The sequence below is a fragment of the Rattus norvegicus genome, chromosome 7, assembly GCF_021556685.1.
Source record: "Rattus norvegicus strain SHRSP/BbbUtx chromosome 7, alternate assembly SHRSP_T2T, whole genome shotgun sequence".
Classification (NCBI taxonomy): domain Eukaryota; kingdom Metazoa; phylum Chordata; class Mammalia; order Rodentia; family Muridae; genus Rattus; species Rattus norvegicus.
This window is the reverse complement of record NC_141540.1, coordinates 77,144,951-77,158,676: the sequence shown is the minus strand read 5'-3', so window position 1 is coordinate 77,158,676 and position 13,726 is coordinate 77,144,951. Positions and strand designations below refer to the sequence as shown.

Genomic DNA, 13,726 nt, shown 5'->3' with positions numbered 1-13,726 from the left:
GATGGTCTAATTTCAGCTCTGCTGCTACCAGCTATGTAACTGAGCAATTCACATCATGTCTCAGCCTCTCATTTGTCAATTAGTTGTTAACACTTATCTTTGGGGCCCTGTGATAATTAAAGGGTTAATGTTAACAGGACAGAGCAGGGCATGTCACTTAGTATGCACCCAATAGGGAGGAGTTGTTACTTAACCCCCACTCTTCTCTCTCCCAATCCCCACTTTTATTGCATTCCATGTAGGCCTTAGCAATTATACCCCAAGACAAATATGCAAACCATCCTTTCTGTTCCCACAGTCTCAACCTGGCTAGAACTATGCCTTCTTTATTAGATCCCTTCGGCGGCCTCTCAGTCTTCCTCTGCCATGGTCTGACCCACAGTAGCCAGAATGATAGGTTTCTAACGTAGCACAGATGCTATATATGTTTATAAAATCTATTGGTATTTACCAATCACTTAGCACCCCTTACCACATCCTTGCAGGTATTCAGTAATCTGGCTCCGAGCTACCCATCTGTCCACCGTAACCTTGTGCTGATTCTCTTTGGTTGACCCTGTATCTGCCTTGAACTTGGCAAGCTTTTCTGGTCATCAAACATCCTCATGTTCAAATATCAGAAGAGTTAGCATTCGTTTGAGAGAACAAAATAAAATATTGGGCTTCGTGCTTTTTATTCTGCTACTTTGTGCCTTGGGTGTTTCCCTATTGCTATGGTGACAAAACACTGTGACCAATGCAATTTGTAAAGAAAGTAGTTTTTTTTTTTTTTTCCCTCCTCGTTTCTCTTGAGGATTTAAGGTTTTCGGAGGGTTAGAGTCTATGATGGTAGAGCACAGGAGTGGCACAGCTGAGTGTTCACCTCTGGAGCTGAGAGGAGAGAGAGAGAGCGAGAGCGAGAGCGAGAGCGAGAGCGAGAGCGAGAGCGAGAGCGAGAGAGAGAGAGAGAGAGAGAGAGAGAGCACTCGAGATGGTGGAAGGCTCTGATCACCTTTCAATGTAGTAGACACCAATATTTCTTGGAAAACACAGGTACCTGCGGGCACACAGTCTCTTCAGAGGACTTGCGCGCCAACACCAATATTTCTTGAGCCAATGTTGAACAAATTACTACGGGTAAACCAGGAAGAGTGCAGCAAAAATCTACCCGGGACCAAACAGCTTCTTTGCATTAATCCAAGGAGAAATGGTGAGTATGTAGCAGTGGTTGCTGGTCTTGAATGTAGGAGTTTAAAAGATATATGGCAGCGTAGGCATCTCAGTTTTTCCAAGTGCTCTTTGGGGGAGGCAGCCAAACTTGGAGTATTGCCCTAAAGGTAAAGGCACCCAGCACAGAGAACAGAGCAATCTTTAGAGGACATAGCAAGTGGGCCTCAGTGGCAGTCACCGAAGGCAGAAGTCTGGGGAGAACCCTGGACTGCGAGCTCGGCCCTGGCTGAGTGAGAGAGGTTTGTTTTAGATAAAGCCCCGTCTATGTCAGACTTGAGCTATATGTTTGTCTTGGGATTTCTGATGCTGCCAGGAACACTATGGCCAAAAAGCAACTTGGGGAGGAAAGGGTTTATCTGGCTTACACTCCATATCACTGCTCATCACTGAAGGAAGTTAGGACAGGAACTCAAATGGGGCAGAAACCTGGTGGCAGGAGCTGATGCAGAGGCTGTGGAGGGTGCTGCTAACTGGTTTACTCCTCATAGCTTGCTGAGCCTGCTTTCTTATAGACCCCCCAACCACCAGCCCAGTGATAGAACCATTCCCAATGGGCTGTCTCTCCATCAATCACTAGTTAAGAGAATGCCCTACAGGCTTGCCTACAGCCCAGTCTTATGGTGGTATTTTCTTAATTGAGGATCCCTTCTCTCATATGACTTTAGTTTCACATGTTAAAACTATCCAGCACAAGGTACCTCCATAGATTTAAGTGGGGATGTCCTTCAGGTATATCTCTTCCTCAGAAGATGCATATTGGACTAGTAACAGCAGACCCTTCCAATCTCTAGGAAGACAGAAAAAAATTAATTTCCCAGAATTATGACAACTAGACAGAGTCCAGGACCGTTGTTATTCTCCAAAATTCTTTACTCAAAACCCCTTACCAGCAGCCATTAACCCATCTATACTGCAAAGTTATTCTTGCACTATCCATAGGCTTAAAGTGTCCTGTAGATTATCGGGTACTGACAGCCGTTGGGTAGCATTTAAAGGTATGCACATAATGGCTCTCAACTTCCAATAAATGAAAATCCTATCCACAATTACTCCCTTTAAGATGTGTGGTCAGAGACACTTAGTACTAAACCACCTACCCTGTTTCTAATTGGGAAATTTACTGGGTTACCAAAGAGGCCAAGTGGGGTTTGAAAAGATATGGCTCCTTGGCTAGTTTCTAGTTTAGACACACTAAAATAAGGATCGAGTGATATATTTAGCTTAAGAAACAGATGGTGGATGGACATTTTGGCACCCATCACATTCATTTCTCAGTGTTCTAAGGAAATGATCTAAGTCTTCAAGAGAAATAAACTAGGAGAGGATGTGATTCGGAAAGGAAAAGAATCTGTTTATTCAACTAGTCTATACCAAGTCTTGTGTAGGTGAAAAGTTCAAAGGGTGTCCGACTGGATCAAAAGCTGGAAGAGAATGGAGCACACGGGCAAAGTAACTGACTATATCAGACATTGACAAGGGCGGAGATATTTCTTTGGGGACCGAGAGTCTGAGAGTAGCAGAACCCGGCCTCCACACTTTGGCTCTGCTCTCAGGAGGGCGCCACTCAAGCAGGTGAACAGTGAGAAACAAAGAGGTGAAAACAGGCTGCGAAAAGCCGAGACAGGGTCCTCGATTCCAGGACGCGCTCCATCTGGGGCGCGGCTCCCGCCGTCCCCTTTGGTTACCTCACGGAGACCGGGTCGGGGTTACAAGAAGGGTGTCTCCCGCCCAACGGCCCGGCGCACTCAGAGTGAGTCGCAGCCCGCGGGAGGGACGGCGGCGAGAGCGCGCAGCGCGAGGGGAACGTGCCCAAGCCAAGGAACTACTACCGCGTCCCAGAGGTAACCGCGGCCGGCCGAGGAGGTGGGGACGGGGCGGGGCGTGACGCCAAGACGCAAGGCGCGCTGGGCGGGGCCACGCCGGGTGGGGCAGGAGGGGGTGGAGGGGGCGGGGCTTGAGGGCGAGGGCGGGGGAGAATGGCAGTTGCTGTGTTGGTTCCCGGCTGCGACCGTCCGGCTGGAGTCACTGAGGGGAGTTCGGGAAAGCGGCCGCCCGCAACCGTTCCACCGGCAGCTCTCTCCCTAGCTGAGAAGGTTCCGCGGCGGTGCTGAAGAGCCGTCCTCCGTTCTTCCTCCGCGTTTTGCCTCCGCGGGATGGGCCTGCTCACCGGCCGCCCTGCGCCGCCGCCGCCCTGAGGAGCTGAGGTACGGCGGGCGCCGGAGCCGCAGGGGCCGGGCGGCTCCCCTACGGATGGGGATTCGAGGCGCCGCTCAGGCCTCTTACTTGGGCTGGGACAACGGCGCGGCCGTCTCCGGGGTGTGGATCGGGACGTGGGGGGCCGGGCCTGCGGCTCCGACCGCGTTGTGGCTGTCCGCGGCGCTGCCCCGAGCGTTCCGGGGAAGCGGAGCGGACTAGACCGGAGGGCGGCCGCCGTAGGGAGGCGGCGGGGGCGGAGCGCATTCCTGACGGGTGAAATCGGCTCTAACGGGACTCTTTCTGGGCCTCGCCGCACACTGGGCGCCGCGGACTTCGCCCCCGATGCCTGCCGCCTGGGGCCCGGGAGGGCGGCGGGGAGATGACCGCCTCCTTTGCGATCGGAGATCGCGCACACGCTCTGGCACCGGCGGGGAAAGCCGTGTGGCCTGGGGATGAACGAGTGAACGGGGGTCTTCCGGGACTCCACCTCCGGGGTGTTCCCTGCCCTCACCCGGAGTGAGGCCACCACTTTGAATTGCCAGTTTTCCCTTCGATCTGGGATTCCACTCTGCTGTTGCTCTCTTCTCTTTTTCCATTTCCATTAATGGGAAGAAGTGGTTTAGGGTTCATTAATCCTGAGACAAGGGCAGCTTAAAAGAGGGAAGAGGATGGTGAAGCCTATGTATGGGAGAAAGAAAGGTTTAATTTTTGTTCGTTGGCGCCCTTGGAGATAGAAATACACGACGGTGCTTTACTTTGTGTAGGGTTTACTGTTGAGAATGTCGCAGAATGTTGGTAATGTTAGAAAGGACGGCCTTTAAATGCCGCTGCAATTTTCAAACCTAGTGGTTGGCTAGAAAGGCAAACGGGAGGCATGAAAGCTGTCCTTCCCTTGTTTGGTGCCTTCAAAATATTTTGATCTTCCTCATTCTACTTTGGTATGTGTGTACCTGTCAGTCTAGTCTTTGATTATTTCTTATTTTAACCTGGATTTCTTGACCCTTTTCATTGTATGTAGTGTGACGATATACTTGTCTTTTTTTCCCTTTCCGGTTTTGCTGTAAACCGGTCTCTGTGCACATCCTACTGCTTCTGTTTGTAATTCTAGTCATTTCCATATTTGCCTGCTTAAGCTTATTTAACACGGAAATGTCTGTATTGAATCAAAATGTAAATAATTAGAAAATGGCGATGTCCTTACTTTCAAATGTTCTTTACTTGGTACATACAATTTTATGGACAAAAATTTGGTATTAAGTCTTGAGACTTACAAACCAAATTATGCAAAACAAAAGCAAGCCTTTAAAAAAAAATACTGTATACAGTGTAACCTTAAATTTCATGTGACCATGGAAAATTTTAATGTCATTGGAAGGTGTCTTTCTGAGGAAGAATGCATATGGCAGCTAACCTGAGTGTACTTTTTCTAATATTTTATCGATTCTCATTCTAGAACCCCATAGGGTTAATTTTTTTTAAATTGCAGGATTATTTTAGAAGTTGAAACAAGCCTGTGCCTTACTGAAATAGCTGCATGAGGCGTCTCGTCTTGGAGATGCCTCAGTCGAACATTAAAATTATAAAGAATTGTTCATTATACTGTTGCCTAGCAAATGTTAGAATTTAATTTTGAATATTTGTGGCAATGTGTTGAATTTTCTGTACCTTTTTTAATCTGGCAAAATGATAGTACCATATTATTTTCTATTTAAGTGTTTTTAACGATACTTAAGCACCAGGTAGAAAGTAAATGGTCTTGACTTGCCATGTTTGAACACTGCGTCCAAACAGTACTTTTGCTGTTGTTGTGAGTATAATGTACTCAGGAGTCATTGCCGTGCCCCCGCCCCCACCACTTTTTTTTTTTTTTTTTGGTTCTTTTTTTTCGGAGCTGGGGACCGAACCCAGGGCCTTGCCCTTCCTAGGTAAGCGCTCTACCACTGAGCTAAATCCTCAGCCCCCTTTTTTTTTTTTTTTTTTTTTTTTGGAGAAAGGGTTTCACCATGTAACTTGGTTGGTTGGTCTTGATCTTGCTATGTATACAACGCTGGCTTTGAACTCACTAGGTTCTTGCCCCTGATAGTATTAAAGGCCTATTCCCCTTTGCTAGGCTTGGAGACACCACTGTACTTTAATGGGATGTAGATGTGTGCATAATTTTAGGCAGGTGTTTGTGTGGGTGTATATGAGGCTAGTCCTGAGGATAGGGCCTTACATAAGCTAGGCAAGTATCCTACTACCTCCGCCCTCTTTGCTTGAGACAAGCTTTAAGCTTTTTACCTTTATTTTTTCTTCTTTTTTGTCTTTTGAAAAGGATCTTGTATATTTGTATGACAAGCCTTGGGTTTTCCTAAACTCTTAGATATAGCTCAGAAATCATTTAGTTTTTAGTCAGCCCATACCACCTCATAAACATATTCTCTAATCACTTGCCTCCCATCTCTTTGTTAGTATCTGCTTGTAATGTAGTTAGTTACTCTAGGATCCAGGTGGGAACATTGTTAGAAGCTAACTGAGCAATTTAGTTAGACCCCATGGCAAGCAGCAACAGTAACACCAATCATCAGTCATCACCATCATCTGGAGGGCACTGAAGGTTGAGAAATGGAGAAGACAAAATAATTGTGATCACTTGTAAACGTCCCGAGTCGAGTGCTTGGCTTGGAGTAAGCTTGTGATAAATTTGGGTACCTTTATGTCATAGTTACTCATTTATATCTTCCATACTCAGAAAACAGAAAATTTTAGAGGATTGTTCCTTGTCTTCCAGATGGTACTGTAGGTGACAGTTGTCAAATGCAGGCCAGTTCTTAATGACTAAGCTTACACTCTTTTATTGATTTTTATAGTTGAGGTTTAGCTAAAAAACAAAACAAAACAAAAGTCCTTGGGCATCCTGGGCTAACAGCCAAAGTTGAATTTCTAAAGTAATATTTGATTGCATAGAACATTGATTCCATTTGTCTGGCTAGTTCTTCAGAACAAATAGCCAGTCTTAAAAGGCTCATGCTCATATAGGGAGCACTCTGGCTAAGAGACTGCTTGACTCCTATCTGGCAAATATTAATTAGATTAGTTATGAATAACTGAATTTTCTTTACCTAGGCAGTTCTCCCCCTCCAACTAGGAATAATTTTCCTTTCTTTTTAAGTCACTGTGCCAATTCTTTGTTAAATGATGGAAGGTGCATAACGTTGAAACATAAGTGAGCGCACCTGTGCAGCTAAAGAGTGAAGGAGAATATTCATTGCCTAGCACATCTGTATTTCAGATGGTGGCAGACTTCAACCAAAAAGGCATTGAAATAATTTTAGGTGTTTAAGACTTGGAAACTTCATTGTTTCTATAGAGTTGTCATATGTCATACTTGATATATGAGAGTGGGGAAAACACATTTTAAATATGAGTGCCTTTAAAATACATATTACTATATTGCTTTCATTGTAATATCTGAAGAATTTTTTTTTGTGTGTTTTCATGTGTGTGGTTATTTTTGCCTGTATGTAAGTCTGTGTAGGACGTGTGCAGTTTCTGTGGAGTCCAGAAGGGGGCGTCAGATGTTCTTAGAACTGGAGTTACAGTAGTTATTAATTAGCCCTGTTGATTTGTTTTAGAAGATTTATTTAGAAGGGTTTTGTTGTCTGAAGGTTTCAGTAGGAGAGAATTAGTGAGCTGTTTTAGCTTAAAAGATAAGTTTGTGCATTGACTTTTGAAGCATAGTTTGGGACAGAAACTACTTTTGTTTAAGCCCAAAAGAAACTTTAGACCTGTGTCTTTACAAAGCCGAAGTTGTCTCTTGATATTCCACCCCTCTCCAGTGTCCCCTAAGAGTGAAGTAGCTCTTGTGTTGTGAGTAGCTAGCATGTTGCCACTTGGACTTCTAAAATTGAATCATAAGGAAGGAGCAAGTTAGTTAGGGAGGACCAAGAAGCCAGGGCAGGTTATTAGAAAACTGGTAATGGTGGCAGGGGGCAGAGGTAACTATATCTCCGAGCTCTAGGCCAGCGTAGTCTCCATACAGAGTTCAGGCCAGTCGAGCTACGTAATGAGATCCTTTCTCTAAAACAAAACCAAAAAAGCAAAAACAAAGCATTCTGGATAAGTATTCTGTACTAAAACTTACTGTATCACAAGGCAAGTTGTCATTACTCTGGAATTACAGACTTACATTTGATAATTTCTAAATGAAACCTTATCATTTGTAATTATTATATTACTATATTACTACATTGCAAGTTTTATATTACTATTTTTATGCATGGCCACACATGAGAATGTATAGTAGGTAATGTAAGCTCTGTGGTGGCACGGTTCTTCTCTTTCTTCATGCAAAGATCTTAGCACTTAGAGCACTTAGAATAATCTTGGTGTGGTGCACAGTGAAGTAATTTTAGTATTGAATATGTATTTGCCAAGTGAATAAAATATCTACCGTGTGAGACGTGCTCTCGGGTGCTTTTCTCTCTCCATTCTCTTCTGCCCTTCTCTTTTCTCTCCTCTCTCATTGCACATAGCCCAGGCGGGCATGTCCTGATCCTTCTCCTTCTCTTAAGTTATGGGATTATAAACTCTGATTATGTGGTGCTGGGGTTCAGACTCTGGGCCTTGTGCATGCTAGGAAAGCACTCTACCAGCTGAGCCACATTCTCAGCACAAGGCAGCTATTTATGGAATATACTGGGAGCCACAATTGTGAGTTAAGATTTTCCAGTTGAAGAAATAAAGTGAAACTAATTTTTGTAATAAATTTTATTTAGTCCACGCCCTATGTCACTCCAGTATGATTAACAGGCTGCTTTCATCCTCTCACCCCACAGTGGAGTGCGGCTCTAAGAGCATTTTGTATGGCATGTTCCTTCGTGCAGAGATTTCTTTGTCTTTTTATTGTCACCTTGGTAGGTTTCTTTTTAAAAAAACAAAAACAAAAAACCTTTTGAAGCCATATACAGAGTTGGCACTGCTGTAGCAGGATTTTGAGTTGGATTGAAAGGTACCAGGCCTCTCTGTTCTGCTTTATTCTGTGCCTCTTTCCTTTTCCCCGCCTGTAGCCTGTCAGATGGAGAGTGTACAGCCCTTTATGACAGTGAATCAGTGTAAACTAATTAGGCATGTGCAGCACTGGCTACTAAGACAGGGCTCTGCAGAGGAGCTCTTTCATTGATAGCACCTTGTCCTACTATGCCTAGCTTGGTAAAGAACAGAAGAAATCCCAGCAAGATCATTGGAAATGAAGTGTCCTGCTACCACCTCTAAGGCCTGCTCCCCCATCTGTTGGAATCCATTAAAACAAGGTCCAGGGTACCACAAAATCCAGAGGTAGATGTCCTTTTAAGGTGAAAACAGAAAATTATAGAAGACATGGGAGGAGGCGGTGACCAGGAGACTTCGATTGGAGTGATACAACCAAACCCAGAGCTAGAGGGGGGACAGACCAGAATCTCCTCAAGAGTATAGGAGGGAACACAGCCCCACCTCTGATCTCAGAATTTAGAAAGTAAATACCTGTTGCTTTAAACACCACTAGTGTGTGGTGATTTGACATCGCTCACTAATATATAATCAAATATATAATCAAAAATCTTCAATAACCCAAAGGTTTGTGCTTATTGTCCCTTTCTGTCATGTACTATGATTATAAGGTACTAGATAGTTACATCCTAATCCTTTTTTAGACCCGTTGGGAAGTGTGTTAATACCCTCCAGCCTCAACAGGAAATAGATTATATCTTATATGTTCTGTTACTTTTGCACCTGTCATTTCTTCCCTCTTTTCCCAGTTTGTTCCCTTTTTGCTCTTCATTTTTAAGGTGTCCTTCATACTTGGCGGGGGGGAGGGGGGCGCGCGATGAATCAACTGGATGAATCAACTGATAAAGATAAGCTAACAGGCTCTGCCTCTTTAAAGTGTCATTACTAAGAGATTTTCCTGTCACTTTTCCTGTACCTTAATGTTGGAATGCCACATGCCTAATTTCCCACCTTTCTCTATTTACTGCCTTGGTGATTTCCACCCATGGTTATGATTTGACACATCACCCTAATAATACTCCCAAGTTCCATTTCTAGGCTTGCCTTAACCCTCACTTCCAGCTCTAGAAGGCATATTTCCACCAAAATAGTTGTTGTGAAGTGGTTCCACAGTTTTAGACCTTTTTAACTATCCCCTACCTTAGTGGCTGCTTTTCAGATATTCTTTAGGTTAATGCCCCTTAGGAGTCAATAGTTAAGTATCTACTTTCTCCCTATTAATATGTAAAAGAGACTGGAATTCGCTAGCCAGAATGTTTTTAATCATTCCCCCCCAACTGAATGAATATTACCTTTTTTTTTTTTTTTTTTTTTTTTTTTGGTTCTTTTTTTCGGAGCTGGGGACCGAACCCAGGGCCTTGCGCTTCCTAGGTAAGCACTCTACCACTGAGCTAAATCCCCAGCCCCATGAATATTACCTTTTATAGCAGTATACTGTTTTCTAATTCATCAGTAATGACTATTATTTATAATGGATATGATTAAAATTACATTCTGCTCTACTTTCTAGGAAAGAACTGGGCTTATATAGGTAAATGTAGTAGGTGAAGTTGTTCAAGACCTACCTTTTTTGGGAGGCTTTGGCATGTGGGGGTAACTTAAGCTGATTTTGTAGTTTCTGTTTCTGGGAATCATAGAAAGTATCTTAGGTGTAGAAGGTATGTATATGGCCTTGGAAAATTGTACTTCTCAAATTTGGAGTGGATTTTTTAAAAGTGGATGCTTGTCTATGCTAATGATTTGTCCCCTTTCTCCCATATTTATAAGTAATGTTGTGAAGGTATTTGTTCTAGTTTTAATAATAGATCACTAGAGATAGGCCTGTCTTAGCTATATAAATGTAAGAAGACTGAAAACATATATTTACTTTCAAGAAATTTATGTATTTAAACAATGTAGTCCAAATTTCCAAATGACTGGCTATACTGGTGAGAAAAGCCATTTCAGACTGGAGAGATGACTCTGGGGTCAGGGGTGCTTGCTGTTCTTCTAAAGGATCTGAATTTGGAACCCAGCACTCACATCAGACTGTTCACAGCTGACTGGAACTCTAGGTCCAGGGGATTTAACATCCTTTTAGGGACTCTACGGGCACTCACTAAAATGTTGCATATTTACGTACACACATACAGGATGGAAATTACAGCAGATAGAAGGTAGCAAAATAAAAAGGTGATAAAATTGAAGGTAGAATAATAAAAGCTTGCCAAGTTAATGAATGGGGGTGGGGGCTACACAAATGAACATAGCTATTGGCCACTTTGAGGCCAGCCTGTTCTATCTAGCTAGGACTACACAGTGAGACCTTAATCCTCTCCCTCCCCCAAAATTCATTAAATTATGTTTGTTTAATTATAAGTAGGTGCTGTGCCATTGCTCATAAGTAGACGTTCTCTCCTTCTACTATGTAGGTTCCAGGGATTAAGCTGAGTGTGTCAGCCTTGGTGGCAAGTACCTTGCTCACTTAGCTATCACCAGTCTGTGAATTTTAAAAGTATAGTCTTGAAATGGGTAAGCCTTTTTTAAATGGGCAAAAACCAAAGGTCATAAAAACAAAGATGTGAATTGTAAAATTTCCTCATTGAAAAATTGCTGTACAATTGAATATAATTTTTAAAAAAGATACTTGACATGACAGTGTGTGTTCATGTGTGTGTATGTATATACACACACACGCACACATACACACACACATATATACAAGCACACATATATATGTGTGTGTATAAAAGTATATATATAAAATTAAATAATTTTCAGAGATGCCTAACTACCCGGACAGTTGCCTATTCCTCAAAATGTTGGAGTATCATCTGTCTTCAGTCTTCTGGTCCAGAGCCATTTGACAGACCTTAAGTGAATCAGGAACTGCAAAGGACTAGCTTACTCTGTCTTGTCAGACCCAAGCTGTTGACTATCCCACCATTTTGTGTCCTTTCCTGGACAGTAATTTTTGTCTATAGATGAATTAGGGCAATTCTTGCCCAGCAGCTCTCTTGCCACAACTGGAGCAACTGCATATGGAGGCTATGATGCTCAATGTCTTCTTTGAACCATAGAGGGGGTAACGCAGGAGCCGACATGTTTCTTATTAAAATCTTTCTTGATTTTTAAATGCCATAGTCTATGGATTTTTGATGCTTTTGAAGACTATATAAGGTATATCTGAACTGTTAAACCTTGACTACTCTTAGTTATTTCTAATTGAATAATAATGAAATCGCCTTATTATAATTAAATCAGAATCTAATATGACTATGAGTTTACTAGCTGGCCCTTAATTTGCATTACTTAATCATTGTAAACAGTTTGTAATAGCAGCTATTAGAAGGACTGGGTCTAAGCCTTGTATTCTTAAATTAGTTGCACAGGCACATTGCCTATCTAAGAGTACTAAATTAATTTCAAATTTTATATCAATATAAAAATTTGTACCAGTGAAAACTTTAAACCTGTATCAATATATAAATTCAGTACCAATGTAAGAAATTATAACTTCAATTTTGCATCAAAAGATAAAATAGATTATAAAAGATTAATATCAATGTAAGATTATGGCTATACAATGCTTTGTTTAAGAATAAATTTAGTAATCCATCCCATATTATTTCCTCCTTGTTAAAAATTATGACCATTTCCAAATTATCCCTTAAAATGACAGCCTATCTATAATTTATAAAATAACCATAACCAGACACCCAAACCCAAGGAATTGGGATGATGACTCTCTGCAACTTCTTCCTGCTGAATAGGGGTAATGAATTTGTTTTAAAGGTGTGGGGAAGGGTAGGAAAATTAGAAAAAAAAATGGTTAGACTTAAGAAAACAAGTTTTAGCAGCTGTTATCCAGACTCTGTATGCTTAGAAGGCTCACGGCTTGACTGAAGTTCTGCTGTCTGAAGGGCTAGATGATCTGAGTTCTTAGAGAATATGTGCGCGCGCACACTCACACACATAAACTTGGTTTTCATATTATAAGGGAAAGTCCACCATCAGGAATTTTTTCTTGAAGTATTAATCTGTAAACTTTTTGTTTGGATATATATTTGTGTGTGTGTTTGGGGGAATGAACTCAATAGCATACCATTCTTTTTTAAAATTAGGTTTGTGGGGAATGAACTCACTAACAGCTGTCTCCCTATCCCTGGTCTGCAGACATTTTTTAAAAAAATCTAGCCTTCCTCATTTCCAAAGTTACCTCTAATGAATTATAAGTCATTTAGGTACACGATTAGGAGATGTTTATCAATAGGATACTTTTAATCTGTAATTCTTGAAATTCTGTTGTGTTGATAGTTTACATAATTAACATTTTATTGTATCCTATAGTACTTGTAGAGTAAAAAATATTGTTTTTATGGTTTAAAATTTTACATGTAAAAACACTCATTTAATAACACATCACACTTGCAAACCTAAAGCATTTATTTAGCAAATACAATTTTCTATAAGTTACACATTGTGTAAGGTACCAGTGAGACAGACACAGCTTATCTTACATTTCACCTCAGCTAATGCTCGGTTTCATTAGATACATTATTAGAGGTTGTTTTCACATTATCCTTGTAACTTTTGTTTGGAGTGATTGATGTGTCTGTATTTGTAATTGAGATCACAGACTCCTCCTAGAGTATTGTTATCACTAAAATGGTTGAGGTCTTGGCTCCCATGTTCTCTTCTGATGCTGGGTATTTATTTTGGTTTGCCACCTTCGCCATACCCTCCAGGAATTGTTTTAAACATTGCAGGCCCCTCATGGTGGTGCTTGCCTTTAATCCAGCACCCTGGAGGCAGAGGCTGGTGAATCTCTGAGTTCAAGGTCAGTCTGGTCTACATAGTTCCAGGACAGGCAGAACTGCATAATACAGAGATCTTAACGCCAGCCCCCCCTCCCCATTTATTTTAGTTATTTTATGTATGTGAGTGTTTTTTGACACCACATGTGTACCACATCACAATGTGTGTACTTTCAACCTGTAGAGGTCAGAAAACAGATCCCTGGAACTGGAGTTATCACAAGCTATCTCTCATTTGGATCCTGGGTACTGAACTTAGGTCCTCTGCAAGAGCAGCAAGTGTCCTTAACTGCTGAGCCATTGCTCCAGCCCCAGGTCCAGTTTTCATTCACCCTTCTTTGTGATTCAGGAGGTGAACCTCTAAGAATTGCCTTTGTTGTCCTCTTGTTTGTTGACTTTTAGTTGAGTTTAGTCAAATTTGAGGGCCTAGTGTGGGATATTGGATGTTGGATCTAGAGGAGAGAAAAATTTGGTGTTTATTCCTTTGAGTGCAGTGG

The 13,726-nt window shown here is 42.1% G+C and overlaps 1 protein-coding gene across 1 annotated transcript in view; it reads left to right on the top strand.

Annotated features, from left to right (window-relative positions):
- Window positions 1-3,258: 3,258 nt before the first annotated feature.
- Window positions 3,259-13,726, top strand: part of Rnf19a (ring finger protein 19A, RBR E3 ubiquitin protein ligase) — a 39,280-nt gene continuing 28,812 nt past the window's right edge. Inside the window, exon 1 of the mRNA NM_001130560.1 lies at window positions 3,259-3,413. The gene's annotated coding sequence lies outside the window, so the exon portion shown is untranslated. The remainder of the gene's footprint in view (window positions 3,414-13,726) is intronic.